Genomic DNA, 21,758 nt, shown 5'->3' with positions numbered 1-21,758 from the left:
AAGTCTTTTGTCTAACTCGGGTGGTACCTAGGCCAGCATTTGATTACCTATTGTCACCCTCCTAGTTAATCCCATTTAAACTTAAGTATCCAGTCATTCCCATTCTTACCCCAGTCTAATACCTTGGGGCCAACCCAGGCAACATTGCAGCTTGGAAATTTCCAGGTTCACTGGACTAAGGTGAAGTTCATTGGCCAAAGCAGGCATCCAATTAGGTGTCAGTAAGGAATGTCCAGCCTTCTTGAACCTCCCATCTCTCCTCCCTTGGACCTCCCAGTCCCTAAGGGTCTGAGGAAGCCTATTTAACCTCTGACCCAACTCCACTCATGTGTGCTTTCTATTCAGCAACCCCTATTACCCGCTGTCTAGATCCATCCCCAATTCTGGCCACAGTGTTGGGTCCATTTCCCCTGTCCTCTTAAGTCGCCATTGGAAACCTTCCTGGAAGACTACGATGGTAAATATTACCCTGTCTGTTTATCCATATATGTTCCCCTATTGATCTATCTATATTTCCTAGACCTGTGTGAATGTGTGAGTGTTTTGTATTTTTACCTTGTATGAAAGAAATATTATTCTAAATAAATTACAATTGATTTTTACTAAATTAGAGTCTCTTATTGAGCATTGACTATCTGAACGGTTGAGCCTGGTATACAATTGATAACAAAGATTCCTTTTTGGGGCTAACTGTCTCTCAATCTAATTCCCCAATCTCATTTTGAGAGCAGTTTCCCTAACAGAAATTGGTGGAGAAAGCGTTGGCATTATCCTGTTTGTAGGAACACACGCGAGCCGACACGCGTGTCTTCATACAGACAGACGTAGGGTTGCACCGTTCAAACAGTCTTGCTAGGGAGGCTATTGTGTGAGTGATTGAGTGAATGAGTTCTGTGTGAACGGCTCTAGCGAGCATCTCTATATAATTGTGGGTTGGGCTACTCCCATTTCTATCATTCAGCGTTGGACTTCTCAGCCGCCCCTAGGAGGCCAGACCCCTCGAAAGAGGACTGAGCCCGATAGAACGCAAGGGGGAAGTCCCGTGAAGCCTGGCCGCCGTCCGGAGGCCTTCTAAACGCGTCTATCGTGGGAGGGAATGTCAGGACAGGCTAGGATTGTTTAAGACCTGGAAAGAGCGCCCTTCCCTTCTCCCTTTTCTTTAGAGCTTAGTGCACACACGCACACACACTACATACACACTCAGACACTTGCACACACGCACCCAAGTCCTTACACGAGTCTAGGCCAAGGCTAGTCTAAGGCACCCGACAGTCAAGAAGGCAGGTGGGTCGTAGGACCGCTGCAATCTGACTGCTGGGCAACTTTTTATTTTGTTTGCCCGAGACGCGATCGTTGGGTCGGCTCGTGGCTCCCTTTCGCCCGAGACGCGATCGTTGGGTCGGCTCGTGGCTCCCTTTTCTGGCCGAGACGCAATCATAGGATTGGCTCACTGCCCCCTAAACCCAAGCCGAAGCGCAATCAGAGATTGGCAGTAGGCAAAACAAAAAGGGAACTTAAGAAACCAACCCAAGTGTTAAAATAGCACATAGGAGCCAGAAAGCATCTGGAAATATGCTGCTAGTTCTTTCACTTGGCTGTGCCTTTAAGAGAATTTACTGGAAGGAGCAAGAAGCTCTCCTTTAGGGTTAAAAAAAAATTTGTCCCGGGTCTGAGGAGATAGGCAATCTTCCCAGCCGAAAAATTTCCCTTTTGCTTAGGGCCAACAGAGGAAAAGCTCAGGCTCTGAGACTTTTAAAACTTTTGATTTGTTTGGAGGCAGAGGCTAGAGAAAAGCCCCTCCTGAGGAGCTCAACAATGTGTGCAAGGCCATAAGCCCATGCCACAAACATTTGTTAGTGTTGCAGAGAACTAAGGAAGGTCCTGCAACTCCCTCCTTTACTTGTGAGGCACACAGAGGTGTCCTGCAAGTTCTTTGCTCCCCAATAAGCAGGAAAAGTGCCAGGGAAGGCTCCTGCATCAGTTAATTTTGGTGGCCTGTGGTTAGGCACCTAACAGTGCAGGAAAACCAGCCCTGCAAGTAAAGTTAGGACTTTGAGAGGAACTAAAGTGTAAGCTATGGCATTGGCCAAGAAAGAACAGGAGCTTCCCAAGCTAGAGAAGTGGCTTGTGAAGAAGGGAGACAACCCTTGGAAAGCAGGAGTTTTTAAGAACCCTGACCCCCTCCAATTCTTTCGAGACACGTTTGAGGACCAATGTGCTCAGAAAAAGATCAAGCCAGGAAAAAGAGATCTTTTCGCATCATGGGGTCTGTTCCTAGCCTTGCAGGAAAGCTCCAATGTGAACAGACAGCTTAGGGAACAAGTTAAGAAACAAGAGCAACAGTTAGAATTAAAGGAACAAGAACTAGAACAAACTCTTAAAAGCCATGCATCAGTGCTGAAGCAGGAGTTTCAAAGCCATGTGGCAGAGAAGGAACTCATGCTCCAGGCCTATGCAGCAGAGAAAGAGCAGATTCTCATGAGTCATGAGGCCAAAGTAAAGCAAATGCTGGAAACTCGTGAGGAAGAAAGGACAAGATTGAGAGAAGAACAGCAAAAACAGGTATCCTCTGAGCTTAGAAAGACAGAAGCTAGGTTAAAAACTTATGAGAAGGAGGTAGAAAGGTTCAGGGCTGAGAGATATGAGTACCTAATAGACAAACAAAATTTAACCCACTCTCTCCATGAGGCCAAATGGAGACTGGAGAATGCTTTAAAGCATGCCCAAGAATCTGAGAAGAAGGCTGCTGTTTTAGAAACACAGCTCACTCAAGCACAATTAAATAGAAAAGGCCAGTACCCTGTTTACTGGAATCAGGAACAGGACGGGCATGGAAAAGAAAGCCAGAACTGGAAGTTCCAAAACACTGGCTTTGGTTCCAGCTCTTCTTGCCATCCCCAGCTTGCCCCAAAGGTTCCCCTTCACAAGCAGGCTTATGCTCCTAGGCAGACACAGTCAGCCTCTGGGCAACCCTGGCCTCAGCGGACTCCTCGAGACAAAGTCAGAATGGCAGCTTGGTCCCAGCTTAGAGCCACTGGAGCAGACATGAGGCAGTTTGATAAGCAGCCCACACATGTGCTACTTGCTGCCCTTTCAGATGCCATGAAGCCACCAGGGCACACGGTTCCCAAAGCCCCAGGGTTTGCAGAAAATGGAGATAGCCTCCCCAAAGCTACTGCTGTGGAAGATTTCCCTAATAAGGAAAGGGTAGGGAAACTTACAAATCCTACTCAGGAAAAAGATTTAGAAATCCAAAAGCTTGCTGAGAAAAACCAGGAACTTCCTCAAAAGTTAGAAGCTAGTAGGAAAGAAAAGGAAACTGCCAGTCTCCTGCAACATGTCCTGGAGTCTTGCAGGGCCACAGAGAGGAGATTGGAAATTCTGGAAGTGCAGGATAAAAGGAAATATGGCGGGGCAAACCCAGCTGTGCAGCCCCAGACTTCTTTCCCCCATGAAAATGAGAAAACAGTCCCTATTTCAGTTCTCTTACCCCAGAATCATGAAGGAAATGTGGTCTCTGAGCCTATGCAGAGTTCCACAATCATGGCACAAGGTATTCATTTTAGCAAGGACTTGCTCCAGACACTCCTACATGAGCAAGTCTCAGCCCTTCTGGCTAGAAATTTACTGTCTTTAGCTCATCCCATTTGGGGAATTTGAAAGCCAGAATTCTGTGGAACTTCAGAGAATGGTAGTCCCACATGGGCAGGCAAGGTTCCTTTTTCTCTGAACCTCCCCCCACCCAAAGGAAAATCTAACTCCTAGGCTTGAATGCCTCTTAATACAGAGAAACCTGGTTTTGTAGGGTTTAAAGGTAACAAGGGCACCTTTTCCCTTGACTAAATAAGAAAACATACAAGCAATGACTTGGACTACAATCAGACCAGGCCATTTCTCCAGGTGAGGCCTGGAGATCTCCTGGAATCCCAGCAAGGGTTCCAGCCTGCAGAGTTAGTTTTCTCTGCAGGGTAATGGGAGCTTGATGTAATATATATATTCAGTTTAACCCTTTAAAAATGCCAGCATCAAGTACCTGAGTAAGAGAGATTGAACTGGTTTTTGTTAATTCAAAACATTTAGAGCAAAATGTAAGAAACTGACCATTTTTAACTTTCAAATGGGCTGAATGAAATTCTGTCAAACTCACAAGTTCATCTTTCTCTCTCTTGCTTATAAAGTCAGAAAATATTTATTGCCTCAGTTCTATGAATTTTAAATGGTATAGCCTCTGAGCTTGTACAGAGTGCCTGCAGATTAACCCAAATAGAGCTGGCTAAAGTATTGCAAATGCTCAGCACTCCTGCCATCAGGAAAAAAAAAAATGCTAATAGTTCTCCCTCTTGCTCAATGGAAATCTATAGCAGTAAAGATTTGATAAGTAACTAAGGCAAAGGAATAGAGTTTTAAATGCATTGCCCTGAGAAATTAAATTTTTGTTTATCTCAGGTCTTCTTAAGGTATAAGCAACTCAGTGTCTTTGAGAGAGAGAGCCTCATTGTCTTATAAGAAGTGTTGCCTCTCCTTCTCAAAGGTCACAGCAACACAGGACAGCTAACCTCAAATGGGCAAGTCTGTCATTTAAATTTGAAAGTACAGAAAGTAGAACCTCCAGCTGCAGGAGCAGCAACAACTAATGTAGTACTGATTGGCAAATCTCATGCAGACCCTCTTGAAATAAACTCAGCCAAATCCAGCTTGAGTTAAAGAAACTGGAAAAGAGTTACAATTTTGAGCCCCACCCAGGCAGAAAGCTCATTATTTTCCTTCTCCACCTTTCTTTGTAAAAACTTATCAGGGTCAGATAAGAGTACTGGCCAAATCCATTGTGTCTGTTTTAGCCTTTTGTTAAAGCTAAGCCCTCACTATCCAAGAGGGAAGGAATTTTGGTTTGTCTGTTAAAACCCTCCCCACCTTCTTCATCTAGGGGGGGTGGAAATACAGTTGAAATATTTTGTGCTGTTTTGAATTCTCATCTTCTGATTTTGGGTCTAAAAAGATATAATTTCAAAAGTTTTTCATTACCAAACTTTTTTTATATTGCAGTCTCTCACAGAGACAGCCTCTTCCCAGCCAGAGAATACCTGGGTGGAAGATGTGCATACTACTGTGTTTTTGTAAGGTCGCCAGTCTCCAGGTGGGACCTGGAGGCCTCTCCCAAAATCATAGCCTTTTCCCCAGTACATTGAGGCTAAGCCTCTGGAGGAAATAAGTGTCCAAGGAAATGGACTGCATGCCTTGTGATTTTCAAATTTGACCCAAATTTCTAGAAATCTCCAGCCTGGAGCTGGCATCCCAAAGTTCTACTTACAGCCAATCCTTCTCTGCTAGAGAAAATCCTCTGCCTGTAAACTGCCCTAATACTAGGAGTTCTCCTAGATTAGAAGCTTTCTTTCTGTTATTTTTGCTGTACCTTTTAGGTCTTAAAATATTTTTTCTAGTGACTGGTACCAATCTCTCCTATACTTAGATTTTGTAGCCTTAATTTTAAGGGAAACACTTTTAGGAAATTGCTCCTCAAAGTCTATTGGGCATTCCCAGTGCTTTGTAGTAAAAGGAAAGTGCTTTGCAATCTATGGGCCCTTTGCTGGGCATTAGAGCTAAGAAAATTTTATCTCACAAATTTTGGTTCCTACAAGAAGTATAGGACATCTGTACACTTCCTTGGGGTAAAATTACCCTCTCCCTGTGCTTTTTCTCTCTTAAGCCTCAAGAACTAATACTCTTGTTTTGGCAGAATTCCTGAAAGTTCTTGGTCTCCATTAGAAATCTGGATTCCTCAAATGTACTTCAACTATTGATATCTTAATTTTCTCTCTGAATGCCATTTGCATCATCAATCTTCCCTTTTAGTTATTTGGTGAATCTTGAGTTTTAATTGTAGTTTAATCCAGTCTGCCTGTGGAAAGAGGTATCCACATGTTCTTAAGAGGCCCCAACTTGTGGGCTCAGTATCTTTGTTTGGTCTTAAGTAATAGAATGACCAATGGATGGTTCTGCCTCCACCTATATCTTGTTAGAACTAGACTCTTTCTGAGTGAAAACCCTTTTCTATTTTCCATGTTCTCAAGGAAATGAGCAATAACCTGTTAGATTCTTAACATAGATTCCTCAGGGTTCATTTCTAATCATGATTTTCTTCTTGCTACTAAATATCCTTTTGTGTTATTTTTGGCATCTATAACCAGTTGGCTGAGCCTATCAAGGTTTTCCAAATTAAGTCTTGTTGTATTATGCTCAAATTTTGGTCTATTTGGTATTCCTGACAGCATATTGCCTTCCAGCAACACATTCTTTGCACTCTGTGTATGCACAGAGGAAAATCGTTCTCTGGCACAAGCCTTAAACCTGGAGCATTGTGCCATCATCCTAGTTTTGCCTTTTACTCCATAAAAGGTTTCTTCTTCAAGGGATATGCTTTCGTGCTTCAAGTCTTTCTTTTGACTTGTCCTTGCAACTACTCAGCATTTTCTCTTGGTACTACAGATGCCCTGCCCCCATCTTTTCTCTTTTTATGAATTGTTTTAATGTGTTTGTCAGGGTGAATTAACCATGATTTGATTTCTAGGATGTTGTAACTGTTTTGATAAGTTTGCTCACCTTTTCTTTCAATATAGATGTGCAGGGAATCTGGACCTGCAAATCAAATCTAATGCATGCTCAGTAGTTTTAAGAGTTGTTGATAGTCCTGTTAAGAATTGTTTTATGTATGTGTAACCATTGTGTTGCTTTTCAGAATTCTTGTTTTGTTAAGTTTTTGTTGAAATCTGTGCTCACATGTGAGATCATTTTAGCTGAACTAGCCTAGAGAAAAACTGGATTTAGTGGGACCTGATCACCTCACTTATGTCCAGGTTTTTAATTTCTCTGATCTAGCTCACCTCTCATATAAAGCTAGCTAGCATTTTTCTATTGAGGCCTCAGTTTTTGTTTTTGAAGTTGTTATATTGTTTTGACAATTTATTATATTCCAAAGCTATAGCAAAGGTTTTCTTTTGTCTCTTCTTTATGGAACTATTTTCATCATATGGGGGACGCCCCAAACTATGGTCATTTTCCTGGATTGTGCACAATGTTTTATTTTAAGTTTTATGTTGCAACAAAGTATATTTGGGGTTGTGTTTTCTGAATTGTGTATGTTACTTCCCTTCCTTGACAAGGAAAAAGCCTCCTAAAGTCCTGAATGATTAGTGTAATAGGCAAACCTGCCCAATGCAGGCCCCTAACATGACATATGTAAGCTTGTGACGTAAAAGCTCACTGGTCACCACACTCTGGACAGGAGGACACTTCACTAATAGCTTTTTAAGATTCCTTTCTTCATGGTTGAATGTATGCATTTTTGATCTGCTTTCACTGCTCCCTACTCTGGTACAGAATCATCCCCCATGTTGTCATGTGTGAATGTTTTTGGTTCCTTTTTGGCATAAAAGCACCATTGCCAAGTCCATGCTGGGTTACAGGAAGAATTCCCTTTTAGCAACAATAAAGACAGAGTTCGCTGGGTGCTAGGGGGGGTGGGAAGACTCTTTAGTTCACCCTCCACTAGGGCTTTCACATACCCAATAGGTACATGGAAGAAGATCCTCTTCAAACCCCAGTATAAGAAGCTTATCAAGGGGGGGAGAAGAAGAAAAGAAGACTCAAGATTAAGATATGGATTCACTTGTAACCAAAAACTCTAATGTACCTGTGTGTTTTCCTAATCAATTATTGTCATGATCGTGTGTGATTTATAGATCAATTCTTGTTATTTATCTGGTTTAAATAGCAGTAATGATTTTATGAACTCAACTTTTATTTCAATGATTGTAACCCTGTGTTTTAATACTGTATGCCCTACAATGTTGCCAATGCCTGTTACCCCTGCATCGTAGTATTCAAAGGAAGGAACCTTTGGCCTATTGGGATATTTTTCCAAATTGATTTTTGAGTAGTTAAGATAGTGGCTCCAACCTTTTTAGATAGACGGTACACCCCGGTAGACCCCTGAAGCTACGTGGACTCGCCGCCTGTCAACTACAGATATGGACATTGTGTTATTGCAAGACCTCGCCACCAGATGGTGACATAGGTCTTGAGGGGGGGAACTGTGAGGAAAAGCCCCCTACTTTTCATACATGTGAACATCATGATCACCAGCATGGTTGCCAGGGTGCCTGGAGATTTGACTCTCACACATCTGCTCTAAGAAGTGGACTTTGCTTACACTTTCTAAGGCTTATATGGCAGCTTTGCATTCTACATCTCTGAAGGGTGTGAGCCAGAAATACAGACATGCTCCAGCTGCTCCTTGTGTGCCCAGTCTTGGCCACTGCAGTGGAAGAAGCCACCATGTTTCCAGCCTGGCTCCATGGACCTAGAGCTAACAACAGCAGAATCCAGCTTGCTTTCCTGACCCAAGCTTACCCTGCCAGGCTGAACTCATTCCTTCTTAGTGGGAAAGTCACACGTACACACCCTGAGCCTGCAAGCAACCCATCTGTTTTAAGAATGGATTAATAGCTCTACTGTTGATCCTAATTGCTCAGCAATACCAGAACAATAAATCTTGCCCAGCAGAAGATGAGAAAGAGGAAGGACATCTCCTGTCTTCATCAAGTCTTTTGTCTAACTCGGGTGGTACCTAGGCCAGCATTTGATTACCTATTGTCACCCTCCTAGTTAATCCCATTTAAACTTAAGTATCCAGTCATTCCCATTCTTACCCCAGTCTAATACCTTGGGGCCAACCCAGGCAACATTGCAGCTTGGAAATTTCCAGGTTCACTGGACTAAGGTGAAGTTCATTGGCCAAAGCAGGCATCCAATTAGGTGTCAGTAAGGAATGTCCAGCCTTCTTGAACCTCCCATCTCTCCTCCCTTGGACCTCCCAGTCCCTAAGGGTCTGAGGAAGCCTATTTAACCTCTGACCCAACTCCACTCATGTGTGCTTTCTATTCAGCAACCCCTATTACCCGCTGTCTAGATCCATCCCCAATTCTGGCCACAGTGTTGGGTCCATTTCCCCTGTCCTCTTAAGTCGCCATTGGAAACCTTCCTGGAAGACTACGATGGTAAATATTACCCTGTCTGTTTATCCATATATGTTCCCCTATTGATCTATCTATATTTCCTAGACCTGTGTGAATGTGTGAGTGTTTTGTATTTTTACCTTGTATGAAAGAAATATTATTCTAAATAAATTACAATTGATTTTTACTAAATTAGAGTCTCTTATTGAGCATTGACTATCTGAACGGTTGAGCCTGGTATACAATTGATAACAAAGATTCCTTTTTGGGGCTAACTGTCTCTCAATCTAATTCCCCAATCTCATTTTGAGAGCAGTTTCCCTAACATCGGGCCACACCAAAGGTTGATCCTGCCAGACCCCCAACTCCCCAAACGGGGGAGGCTAAGCGGTCCTCCCCAGGCCGCATGGTGCCATAAACCCCGTAAAACCTGCCACAACTAAGGCCAAGTCTCTACTTAGGTCTTAGCACCCACCCAAAGGCCCAGCGCCAACACAAGCCCTTGCCGCAAATCCCTCCGGAAAGGCATATTACCCTTTTCCGAGAGATGTACCCCATCCCCTCTGTAAAGGTCAGGACATTCCTTAGACATATCCGGATGGGGCAAATAGTGGCCCAACCACCCTCCAAAACCTTGCGAATCTCCATATTCACTCTGTAACGAGCCCCTACTAACGCAGCTGAATTCCAAGCACTGCGCCACACAAGCGCGGAATCATGGCCGACCAAACCATAATGGTACCAGGCCATCTGTTCCTTAAGTACTTGAAATCCTCTCCCTCCCAGGTAAACAATTAATACCTGCGGAGGAGGGCCCAAACACTCATGAATTAACAAGGGGGGGGGGAGCCAGCCAGGCCACTGAAGACCCCTGCGCCCCCGCAATTCCACCGTAACATATTTTATTTGCTGAGCCCCAGCTGAGAGCCAACAGCAGTTCTCCGAGCTTGACTGTGCCCGCAGATGAGAACTCTGCTCCTCCGGCCAGGAACAGCAGCATCTAAAAGGAAAAAACAGACAAGTTATAAAACCCAAACTTAAACTACTCCCCCGCTCCTAATAAAAACTACCAGTGGAGCAAAGGGCGAATAAAACTTTTGTAAGCCTGAGACTGCCACCGGCCAAGGCTGAATGGAAAAGTAGGAGAACCCTGGGCAGCAGCTGAAAATGCCATGCCGAGTCAAAGAAATGGATACAAAACCTTACTCCGCATAACCCCAAAATTGATGTCATGCCAGAGGGCTACACTCAAATGGCAGAACAACAACCCTTCACAACCACAGAGCTACCTTACCCCCTGATAACTGAACATCCTTACCTGAAACCAAACTTTTTAACAAATATAAACTGTCCCCCTTTCGTGGGTACCTGCGAAGCCCTACCTCAAGAGGACCCACCTACATCGGGCTGAGGCCCTTCTCCAGATTGAGAAGGCCCTCCCCCCGATCCTTTCTGACCCTTGCGTGGCCGGACTCTCAGGCAGTTGTTGAAAGAGTGTGGGCCAGCGCACAGGGGGCATTCGTGCTTGAACTGGCAAGCTTTACGACTGCACGCCCCCTGGGCCCCAAACTCCCAGCAGAGCAAGCAGTGCTGAGACGCCTGCCCCGCAGCACTGCTGGAGGATGCTGATGCACTGGAAGAAGAAGGGGAATCACAAGGTGACCACTGTCGGATCGGTCCCCCAAATTGGGCCGAGCGGGTGACATCACCTGCAGCCACAACTGCTGGTGAATCTGATCCCAAGGGAGTGAAGGGTACAAAGCAGCCCTCATCCTGAACTCCTGGTCATATTGGATCCAGGCCGGGCCGCTGAACATCGTATACCCCTTGTATATGATGTCCATATATTGAATCAGTGCAGCGGCCCGCCAGGGCTGCGCATGCGCTATCACTCCCGCATATATGAAAAACCCCGGAAGCCAATTGGTGCAGGTCCTATCAACCTTCCTTTTCTTCAGCTTCTCCTTCTCTTTATCATCCAACTCCTCCTTGTCCTTCTACCCGGAGTAGCTCCTACCCCATTAGGAACCGCAGATCCCAGGGCCCCCCAGGGCCACACAGGCCCAGTATAAGGCAGCGAGTTATCCCCCGACTTACCCTGAGGCAGAGCTGGCACCAACACAGACCCGGCACCGAGTACCCCAGACGACGGACCCGCTCCCACATCAGAGCCAACAAGCCCTACAGCTCCTCCAGTCGAAGATGCCGATGACCTGCTCTCCAAAATAGATAAACGGGACAATATATCCGCTTGCAAAGCCCGCTTAGGAACCCGCCCCTTCTCAGGCATCTGAGAAGGTGGAAACCCCAATGCCTGCTCCAAGGCCTGCAGTCTCTGAAAAATGACTGCATTCACCTCATCCTCCACCCCTTCATCCGGTGACGAGGGGGGTGGAGGACGCTTTGGAGGTGGTCTAGGTGCCCTAGGAGCAGGCTTCTTCCCCTTAGATTTAGCACCACCTTTACGCCCAGACATGATCGCCAAAGAGCACAGCCCAAAGCTCAATTAAAGAGAAAATAGGAACTGCTGCAACCCCAGCAATCACTCTGACCCACAAAGGTGAGCTGCAAAAGGAAAAAAAACCCCACCAGAGCCTACAATTATCACACCAGAAAAGAGGGGGGGGGGGAAGAGGGCCTAATTCCTTAAAATGGCCGCTGCCCCACTTGTAGTTAAAATGGCCGCCGCCTCTCTAGACCTAAAATGGCCGCCGAGAAGAAGGGAGAAGAAACCCCACCAAAAATGGCCGCCCAAACCAGGCAAAAGGACAACCTCCCAGGCACCCACAAGATGGCCGCCTCTCCCACTAATCACCAATCTGATATCCCAAGGGTTAACCCTGCCACTGCAAGGGAGCACCCAACCCCCAAAAGCAGGACAAGCAGGTAGACAATGGCCACCCTTTATCAACAAGGCGACCCCCCCCCCCGAAAATCGCTTCAGCCCCACTACCACTCAATATCTAAATACTCCCAATATTCCTCCTAATTGGGCAAGCACTACACTCTGCTGGGCTGAAGCATGAGGCCAGCAGCCCCTATACAAACGAGTGACTGTGAGACACTGATCCCACGCCACTCTCGCCGCTCTCAAGCCGCACGCAGCCAAAAAACGGCCTCACCCGACGCTCACAAGCCTAATCCCCCTCAGGTGCCAGCAGGAGCTCAGACGCACGCTCCCTCTCACTCCAAGCACCCGAAGAGGACTGCAAGGGCAGAAGCGGAGGCTTCCAAGCAAGCGCGGAAGCCCCGCCCCTCCAAGACGCGCTGAAAGCGTGCCTCACAGTCCGCTCTCCCTCCGGGTGGGGCAAAATCTCCCCGGCAGCCACGCCGCGATGCGGCGGGCTGCCGGAGGCTCCGATGTGAGAATGTACATGCATAAAACATCCCCTGCACCGTATTATATGGTTAGGAAGAAATACAATAAAGCAACTGGCTAAACAGTTGTAAAGGGGTTGTCAGACAAATGAACTGTCTGCCAAAATATTGGCTCTCTTCTCATGGCTGGCAAAAAGGACATCCTTATTGCAAACTCAATTGAAGCACCTATGCATGTAGACTCTTCTCAAGAAAAAAGTTTTAAAAATCAGGTTAAACTCGAGGTGAGCCATTTCCTATTTAATAATTAGCAGCTCAGTTCCTTGGGAATTCGTTAGAAACTCACAAAGCTTCTGTCAGACCACTTGATAAACAGGAACCCAAGAAAGATTTTAAAGAATAAACTAATTTTCTTCTTCTCTCTCTCTCATGCTCTACTCAGTGGACTCCGGTATAATATGCACTCTAAATTATCTGCTATTGAAAATTCAACAATGCTAAAAATGGCCATATTAGCTGCAATTGTGTCTTACTAGCAGGTCCTAACATTATTATTACTCAGAAAATGTCAGCACAAAGTAGTTTCATTCCTTGTCAAGGGAAAAAACAACAACAACAATGTCATCCTTTAGCAAGACATAGTACAATGCAGGTAAGTGGTCGACAAACAGTGTTGGATAATTTAAAATATAATTTTGAGTCAACAGACTATCTCTGCTATAGAAAATGCAGTTGTATTCAACATCTAATTATTTCTGGGAAATGTTTTATGTCAGCATTCTCAGAACAACACAAAAATTATCTTCTATTTGTCTTTCTTCAAAAGCTGAACACTGTGATAGATCAGACAGCAATGAAATTAATAACTAGCTCAGTTCCGCAAGGCCTGTAAAACAGCTCTATTTCGACTTGCCTTTAGTTGAATTACAGTATGATGCCCAACATTGCTGAATTTAATGGAATCAAAGCTAGCACAAAATTGTTTTAAATCATTTTAAATTGTTTTAAAATGATTTAATCGGTATTGATTATTGTTAAAATTTTAATTGTTGCTTACTGTTTTATTGTTTTAAGTTGACTGTTGTTAGCCGCCCTGAGCCTGCTATGGCGGGGAGGGTGGGACATAAATTTGAGAAATAAATAAATATCAGGTGCAAAATGTTAGCATAGTGATGCATAATGTAAAAGTCAACTACTATGATAAATTATATTGCTAATGAAAAGTGCAGCAAACAGAATAACAGAGAAGCCCTCAAAGAACATATTCACTCAGGATGTTAAGCACAGACCTTAGAAAGAATGACCATCATAAAGGTATGGTAATCCATGTCCTCTCCCCAGCAAAGATGTAGACAATGAAAATGTAACTTGGGGTAGGGGGGGCAGAAGAACACATTACCTTTTTTACATCATTTCATGCTCTTTAAAGAACTGAGAAAATATACTCACCTACTCTTGCCATATTCCACCTTGACCTGAAAGATAAGAGAACACTTACTCAGCATTGGTTTGATCACTGAATGTTCCAGCAGTGGTGGAGTTTGATTGATCCAGCATTGGGCAACTGGAATGCTGGGCTGTCAGTCTTTTATGCACCCGATACCAAGGTTCCATACAACATAAAGAATTATCCTATTTCAAAGTAGCATTTCTCCTTTTCCCTTTGGCTCATTTTTTGCACTACAGTTATAAGTCATGTGGCATAGAAAAGCAGTCTTAGTAGTGTAGTTCATTTGGATTTATACCCTGCCCTTCACTTAGAGTTTCAGAGCAGTTTACAATTGCCTTCTCTTCTTCTTCCCATAACAGACACCCTATGAGGTAGGTGGGGCTCAGAGAGCTCTTGGAGAGCTGCTCTTGAGAGAGAACAGCTCTCCGAGAACTTGTGACTGACCCAAGGTCATATCAGCAGCTGCATGTGGAGGAGTGAAGAATCAAACCTGGTTCTCCCAGATTAGAGTCTGCATTCCTTGGAAAGGCTCAGGTGTCATGGATGCTGTTGAATACAAATTATTGTGTCACCTTCTCAGTGGCAAAATTCATAGGTGCAATAATGAAGTTCAAGAGAAATAATACTGAGTAAGGTTTTTAAAAATAATTTTTGATTCTAACTTCTGCTTAAAGCAATAGCTGTATAAGCAGTACTAGATGATAGATAGATAGATAAGATAAGATAAGATGATAAGATAAGATAAGATAAGATAAGATAAGATAAATTTATTTTTATATCCTGCCCTCCCCTGCCAATGGCGGGCTCAGGGCGGCTCACAGACACGGAACACCGTGATATAAATAAAATACAATATAAAACAAACAATTTTAAAATACAATTCAGTTACAAATTCAATCACATAATTAATTAGATGGATAAAACGGTGCTATAAAGTGCAGTAGATCGCGATCATATACAGGATGGCGGGATGGCTATAGATCCGTTTAACCAGGTTCTGTCCCAAAGGCAAGCTGAAACAGAGAGGTTTTGCAAGCCCTGCGGAACTGGTTCAGGTCCCGCAGGGCTCGCACCATCTCTGGAAGTTGATTCCACCATCGGGGGGCCATTGCTGAAAAGGCTTGCTCCCTGGTTGTCTTCAGTCTAGCCTCTCTTGGCCCAGGGATTTTTAAGAGGTTTTGGGAGCTAGATCTCAGTGCTCTCTGGGGAAGATAGATAGATAGATGATAGATAGATAGATAGATAGATAGATAGATAGATAGATAGATAGATAGATAGATAGATAGATAGATCCCTCAATGAACTGTAGTTCCCCAGTGCCGGCAGCACTCATGCAGCCCCAGACCATGACATTCCCACCACCATGCTTGACTGTAGGCAAGACACACTTGTCTTCATACTCCTCACTTGGTTGCCACCACACACGCTTGATACCATCTGAACCAAATAAGTTTATCTTGGTCTCATCAGACCACAGGACATGGTTCCAGAAATCCATGTCCTTAGTAGGGTTAGAACAGATAAAAGGAAGTACTTCTTCACGCAAAGGGTGGTTAACATGTGGAATTCACTGTCACAGGATGTGGTGGCAGCTACAAGCATAGCCAACTTCAAGAGGGGTTTGGATAAAAAATATGGAGCAGAGGTCCATCAGTGGCGATTAGCCACAGCATATTATTGGAACTGTCTGCGGCTGTGATGCTCTGTATTCTTGGTGCTTGTTGGCGGCGGGGTGTGTGTGTGTGTGCAAAGTAGAAGGGCTTCTAGCCCCACTTGTGAACCTCCTCTTTTTTTTTTTGGCCACTGTGTGACACAAAGTGTTGGACTGGATGGGCCATTGGCCTGATCCAACATGGCTTCTCTTATGTTCTTATGTCTGCTTGTCTGCAGCAAACCGTTTGACACCAGGGAGGGAAAACGGCTACTTGGACTCCATTTGGACATTATCACTTAGGGGTGTACTCACTTTTGCTGCCAACAGTTTAAACATTAATGGCCGTATGTTGCATAATTTTGAGGGGACAGCACATTTACACTGTTATACAAGCTGTAAAGTGTCATTTCTTCAGTGTTGTCACATGAAAAGATATACTTAAATATTTACAAAATGTGAGGGGGTGTACTCACTTCTGTGACATACTGTAAATAGATAGATAGACAGACAGGCAGACAGGCAGTCTGTGTTCCTAGCTACGATACCAAACTGGCTGTCTATTATTCTGAAATATCCTGAGCCAAGAGGCAACTTCACTTCAGTCCAAGTTGATAGTCATTTCCTTCCTCTTCTAAGGCCACTCTGAATGTCCATTCCTTTGCCTTCTTCCAAGATTCATCCAGTTAGATTCTTCTTATAAAAACAATATTTCTTGGTTTTGAGCAACTAGGCTCAAACCTAAATGTCTTAAAAATACCTAGTCTTAGTTTAGAACTTCTAATTATTTGGAAGCATTTAGTCCAGAATTCAATCCATTACAGCATAACAGTGTGTAAACTATGAAAATGTTTACACTGTAATTATACATTGTAGAGCTGCCAACATTAGGTGGGACTTGGAGGTCTCCCAGAATTATGACTGATCTTCAGATATGAATCCTCCCAGAGAAAATAACTGCCTTGGAGGGGAGACTCTATGGCATTATACTCAACTGAGGTCCCTGCTTTCCCTAAACTCCACCTTTCCAAGGGTGCATCCTCAAATCTCCAGGAATTTCCCAACCTGGAGCTCATAACCCACATTTCCTGGAATTCTGTATGTTGCTATTTTTAAAATATGTTTGGTATTTCAGGCATACCCTATATACACAATATTCTTACTGATATTTCATGGATACCAATGAGTAGCTAGATGGCATGTAATATAGCAACTTGACTGATGACAGAAAGCCTATGTCTGTTGTGGAAATTGATGGAAGAAAGGGAGGATACAAATGTAATAATAAATACTGTAGTCTACAGTGTTGCAGACTGTATTAACATTTTTCTCCATTCATACATTAAATCTGTTGAAATGAATAATCAGGGATGCCCAAGAGCATTGCATGGAACTGCCCTCCAAGTCCAAGTGCGAAAAGTTTAGTTCAGACAGTTGTTTCCAAGTTTAGCACTCCTGGGCCTGTTTTTCTTTGCAGTCCAGGACTGGCCAAGAGGTTATTGTGAAAAAGATGAAGTGCCATTAGAATTAGAATGTCAGAAAGACCATACAATTTATACCTGTTTGTGTACCATTTCTCACCTGCAGGAATCCCAATTAGATGGAATTACCACCCCAATTAAGCAGCAGTCCTTGCCATTAAGTATCATTAGGCTTAATTTGGTTCCCTGGGAAATGTCCCATTTAAACCAATTTCATAATTAAGCACTTGCAATAAATGTGTTAACTCACATATAAAATTCTTCATGTTTCATAGTACTGTGGTCATTTTGTTTAAAATTGATGGACCTTTCTGGTCCAGTCTCTTGCTTCAGCAGTGGATGCTTTCAGCATGAAAGAGATTGCTTCCATTTTTGCTTGTGCATTTTGATGCATGCTTCATTAACTGTTGGTAATTTCCCCCCCTTTCTTTTCAGTCTGACTGTCATTTTGTTAATGATTCACAAAACATATCAAAACCTATCAATCACTGATCAGACCCAAAGTGATCACACTAAACATAAAAGAATGGTTTGGGGTTTCTGGATGATGTGTGTACAGGGTAATAAAAAGAGGAAGACAGTACAGAATTGTTTTTTAAAGTTCCTCATTCAACCATGTACATTGTGGCATTGTAGATGAATGGAAACCCCCCATGGAAGAAACATAAAGGAATTGTGGGAATTGTTTTGAGAGAGTTGTGAAACACTGAGCCATCAGCTATATAACTACACAGCACCATCTGCAGTTGGCAGCCATGAAATGTGTAACATAAGGAAATGTACAGCATGCATAATTGTAATGTCCAAAGCCTTTTGCAAGCTAAGATGAAGATTGTGTACTCTCATGAGACCAGATGATTTTTGGAATTCACAATGAACGCGACATTCCCTGCCTCTTAGGTCTCTGGAAACTTTGCTTTGCTGTCAGGCTCGAATTTGCTTTGTTAATGGGTTTTTTATCAGATATCCTGTGTCTAAAGTTCATTTCTTATTTTTCTTAATCTATTCCTTCTTGCTTGTGATGGGGGTCACTTGGTACAGGCAAGGCCTTGGGTCTGTTATTGCAGAAAAGCTGTCAAAAACTTGAGGTGTGGCTGAGAGTTAGCTTGAGTAGAAGATTCTTGCCCATGGGGAAGCTGGGTCAATGGCACAATGATTTGTTTTTTAGACCTTTTGGGAGCTCAGGAGAGCATCAGATTCTCATGGGTTTGGAAAACTGGGTGATATATCTATCTATTTATGGTATTGTGTACCTGCTCCTTTTTGTGAGATTTGGAAAACTGGGTGATATATCTATCTATTTATGGTATTGTGTACCTGCTCCTTTTTTCTCTTGAATGGGATCAAATCTGCTCACAAAAGAATACTGAAAAGCAAATTCAAATGAAGAATACAATTAAACAAAAAGAAGAAAACAAACATATCTGTGATTGGTCTTCATTGATGAGGCTGAGTAACATGGGAATCAGAAGAAGAAGAAGAAGAAGAAGAATTGCAGATTTATACCCCGCCCTTCTCCCTGAATGAGAGACTCAGAGCGGCTTACAATCTCCTATATCTTCTCCCCCCACAACAGACACCCTGTGAGGTGGGTGGGGCTGAGAGAGCTTTCACAGAAGCTGCCCTTTCAAGGACAACTTTGTGAGAACTATGGCTAATCCAAGGCCATTCCAGCTGGTGAAAGTGGAGAAGTGGGGAATCAAACCCGGTTCTTCCAGATAAGAGTCCACACACTTAACCACTACACCAAATTGGCTCTCCCCATGTGTCATAGGGCTAAAAGCAAAGGGCCAAGACACACTTTTCTCCTAGCCTTTGGCTTCTATTTCTAGGGCCATCCAGGCAATCCACAGTTGAGGGCAGGGGTTTGGAGGCCTCCCCCTGTTTCAGGGTTATCAGAAAGTGGGGGAGAAAGGGAAATGTCTGAAGGGCACTCCATAATACCCCATGGAGACTGACTTCCATAGGGTATAATGGAGAATTGTTCTGTGGGTATCTGGGGCTCAAGGGGGGGCTGTTTTTTGAGGTAATACACAAAATCTTCAACATAGCATCCAGTGCCTCTCTTCAAAACAGCCGCAAAGTTTCAAAAAGATTGGACCAGGGCATCCAATTCTCTGAACCTTGAAAGAAGGTGCCCCTATCTTCCCTTATTTCCAATGGAGGGAAAGGAATTTAAAGGAGCATGGTCCCTTTAATTGTGATGGCCAGAATTCTCTTTAGAATTCAATCACGCTTGTCACACCCTTGCTCCTGGCTCCACCCCCAAAGTCCCCAGATATTTCTTGAGTCTGACCTGGCATCTCTACTTAGCTCAGATGTAACTCAGCTGTGGCTAGCTTGGTACCAACAAGCCAACCAGATCTTCCTCATTTCTTCCTGGCATCCTGTGCAGAAATCCTATGTCTTGAATAAAGTGGGACTTATTTCTGAGTAAAGATGCATAGCACTGCACTGATAGAAATTCCTTTGATCTATATAGGATCATGCAATAGCTAAGGAGATATGCATGTATATGTATGTGTATACATACAAATACTAGCAAATATAACTTACAATCTGCAACCAGAGATACATTCTTGGACTGCTTCTGCAAACACTCCCATCACTCCCAATTAGAAAAGATGATCAAAGTAAGGTTGCCAGCTCTAGGATGGGAAATTCCAAGAGATATAGGAAGTAGGGTCCAGAAGGGTGGGGTTTGGGGTTTGGAGAAAGGAGGGACTTCAGTGAAGTATAATGGCATTGAGTCCATAACCCTCCAAAGCAGTCATTTTCTCCAAGGGAACTGACCTCCGTAATCTGAAGATCAGTTGCAGTTCCAGAAGATCTTTAGACCCCCTAGAGGTTGGCAACCCTAGATCAAAATGAAGGAGGAACTTCCACTTTGTCACAAGCATGTCTTGACGAGTTGTCAGACTTACACTGGAAGATTCCAGTAGAAGTCCTCCTGCCCTATCCAAGACTGTTGTATTTGTTTCTTGCAATTTATATCCTGCCCTACTTCACAAGTGGGCTCAGGCAGTTCATGACATATTTTACATGTGTGAAGAAGTAGTCCTTGTGGTGTTTCAGTAGCTCATTGCTGGAATACTATGTGCTGATCTGATTTTTGCAAATAAATCAAATTCTGCTTCTTTGCAATGCTGACTGCCCCCCAGTTGAACAACATATATGACCAGATTGATAAACTTTGTTCACAATTTAAAATGAGCAGCATTTTTAGTTTGTACAGTGTGTTTGTACAGTGGTGGAGTTCAACAGGGCAGCTGGCCAGCTAGCAGCTGTTTATGTGGCCCAAAATTTACTAGCTTGCAAAAAAATCCCCAGATGTGTACTGACATCACATAAATAAAAATAATAAAATAAAAACATAATTCATTTTGGCTGGTCCCTGCCCCAGCTGGTTCCTGCCTGCCCTTGGTCAGTGTGCAAAGAAGGGGTTGTTTTGAAGAAGAAGCTTTCAGCATGGGAGTATGCCAGTGAGTACAGTTCCCATGCTGTCAATCCTCTGCCAATCTGCAGGTCTCCCACATACCGGAATGGAGAAAGAGGCTACTCCCATTGGATGGCAGCCCAAAGGGGCCTGGCTTGGTGAGCTGGGGGTGATGCTTAGGACTGGGACCGCAGTGGCAATGAACATGATAAATAAAAGTAAAAATTAAAAAAAAAAGTTGGCGGGCCTAGGCTGGGTGGGAAATTGGGGAGGGGGGCTTGGCAATACGTCAGGGGGCTGGGACCCAAGAGGCCCCATTGTAGCTACAGACATGTGTCCTTCTCACTTCCTCAGACACCTCATTCAACAAAGTGAGAAATCTGATTAAAAAGGCATGAAGTCTGATTGATACCATGTGGGCTATCTTCAGTGGAGGAACAGCCAGAAGGTGGTAGCCTGAAGATCATACTTCATACATAAGGACCTATAAGAAGAGGTTTCCCTTTAGATATGTGGGTCCTAGGACATGAATAGAATCATGATTTAAAGATCCCAAAACTGCAGAGGCACCTGTGGATAATATACCACCAGCACCAACCCTGCTGGAACCTGCACCGGAAACCTCACTTATGGCTATGGATAAAGCCCTCCAGCCTCCACAGCAAAGGCCACAGCAAAAAGCCCAGTGTCATACCGGCTGCATGCCACCCAACCATGGAAAGAGTATACAGCACTGATAGTATTCTCTGGTCAGATCCTGGCCAGAGCACAATACAACTTCAGGAGCTCAGCAACTGCCTATAATACAGCTGGCATCAATTACCTCTCAGTCTATTTAAGCTGAGGCCTGGGAGAGCAGTCTCTCTGATTCAGCTGGTTCACTGGTGTGAGCCCTGTGTTTCAAGTTCCAGGCTGTGCCCCAAACCTTGCCTGCTGCCATAAATTTACAGCACATAGCTGTCATTCTGTTATGAAGTTACAAAAACGTAGATAAGCATGGACAGAAACAAGAGGGTTGGTGAACCAAATGCAGCTGATAAAGGGCACTTGTGGCTTCTACACCAACCTGCAAACTGCAAACTGGGTTCATGAGCACACCCAAACTCTTAACCTATGTTACACGTGCCTTCTTCTGTTGCCTACCTGAGCTGATGACAGCCAAGAATGGCAGTTCTTTTGCAAATTCTCATTTTTTTTCCTGTCTGGTAGATTGGGTGGATGGAAAATGGTGGGAGGAGTTTGGGATAGGAACAGGAAAGCAGTGCAAGAACACGTATGTACATGAAGGCTTTGTAATGTTCCCCAGACAGCACTTAGATCAAGTTCTAAAAATCTTTTGGTTGTTCCTAGGCTAAAAGAGGCTAGGCTAAATTCCACCAGAGCAAGAGCCTTCTTTGCGGGAGCCCCAATA

General features: G+C 43.9%; 1 protein-coding gene across 2 annotated transcripts in view; it reads right to left on the bottom strand.

Moving 5' to 3' along the window:
- GYG1 (glycogenin 1) overlaps positions 1 to 12,097 on the bottom strand; it is a 571,889-nt gene extending 559,792 nt beyond the window's left edge. For both annotated transcript variants that reach the window (XM_060242323.1, XM_060242325.1), the window contains exon 1: positions 12,091 to 12,097. The gene's annotated coding sequence lies outside the window, so the exon portion shown is untranslated. The remainder of the gene's footprint in view (positions 1 to 12,090) is intronic.
- Positions 12,098 to 21,758: the final 9,661 nt, after the last annotated feature.

This window comes from Heteronotia binoei, chromosome 6 (assembly GCF_032191835.1).
Source record: "Heteronotia binoei isolate CCM8104 ecotype False Entrance Well chromosome 6, APGP_CSIRO_Hbin_v1, whole genome shotgun sequence".
Classification (NCBI taxonomy): Eukaryota; Metazoa; Chordata; class Lepidosauria; order Squamata; family Gekkonidae; genus Heteronotia; species Heteronotia binoei.
The sequence above is the reverse complement of the archived record's forward strand: the minus strand, read 5'-3'. Positions and strand labels throughout refer to the sequence as shown.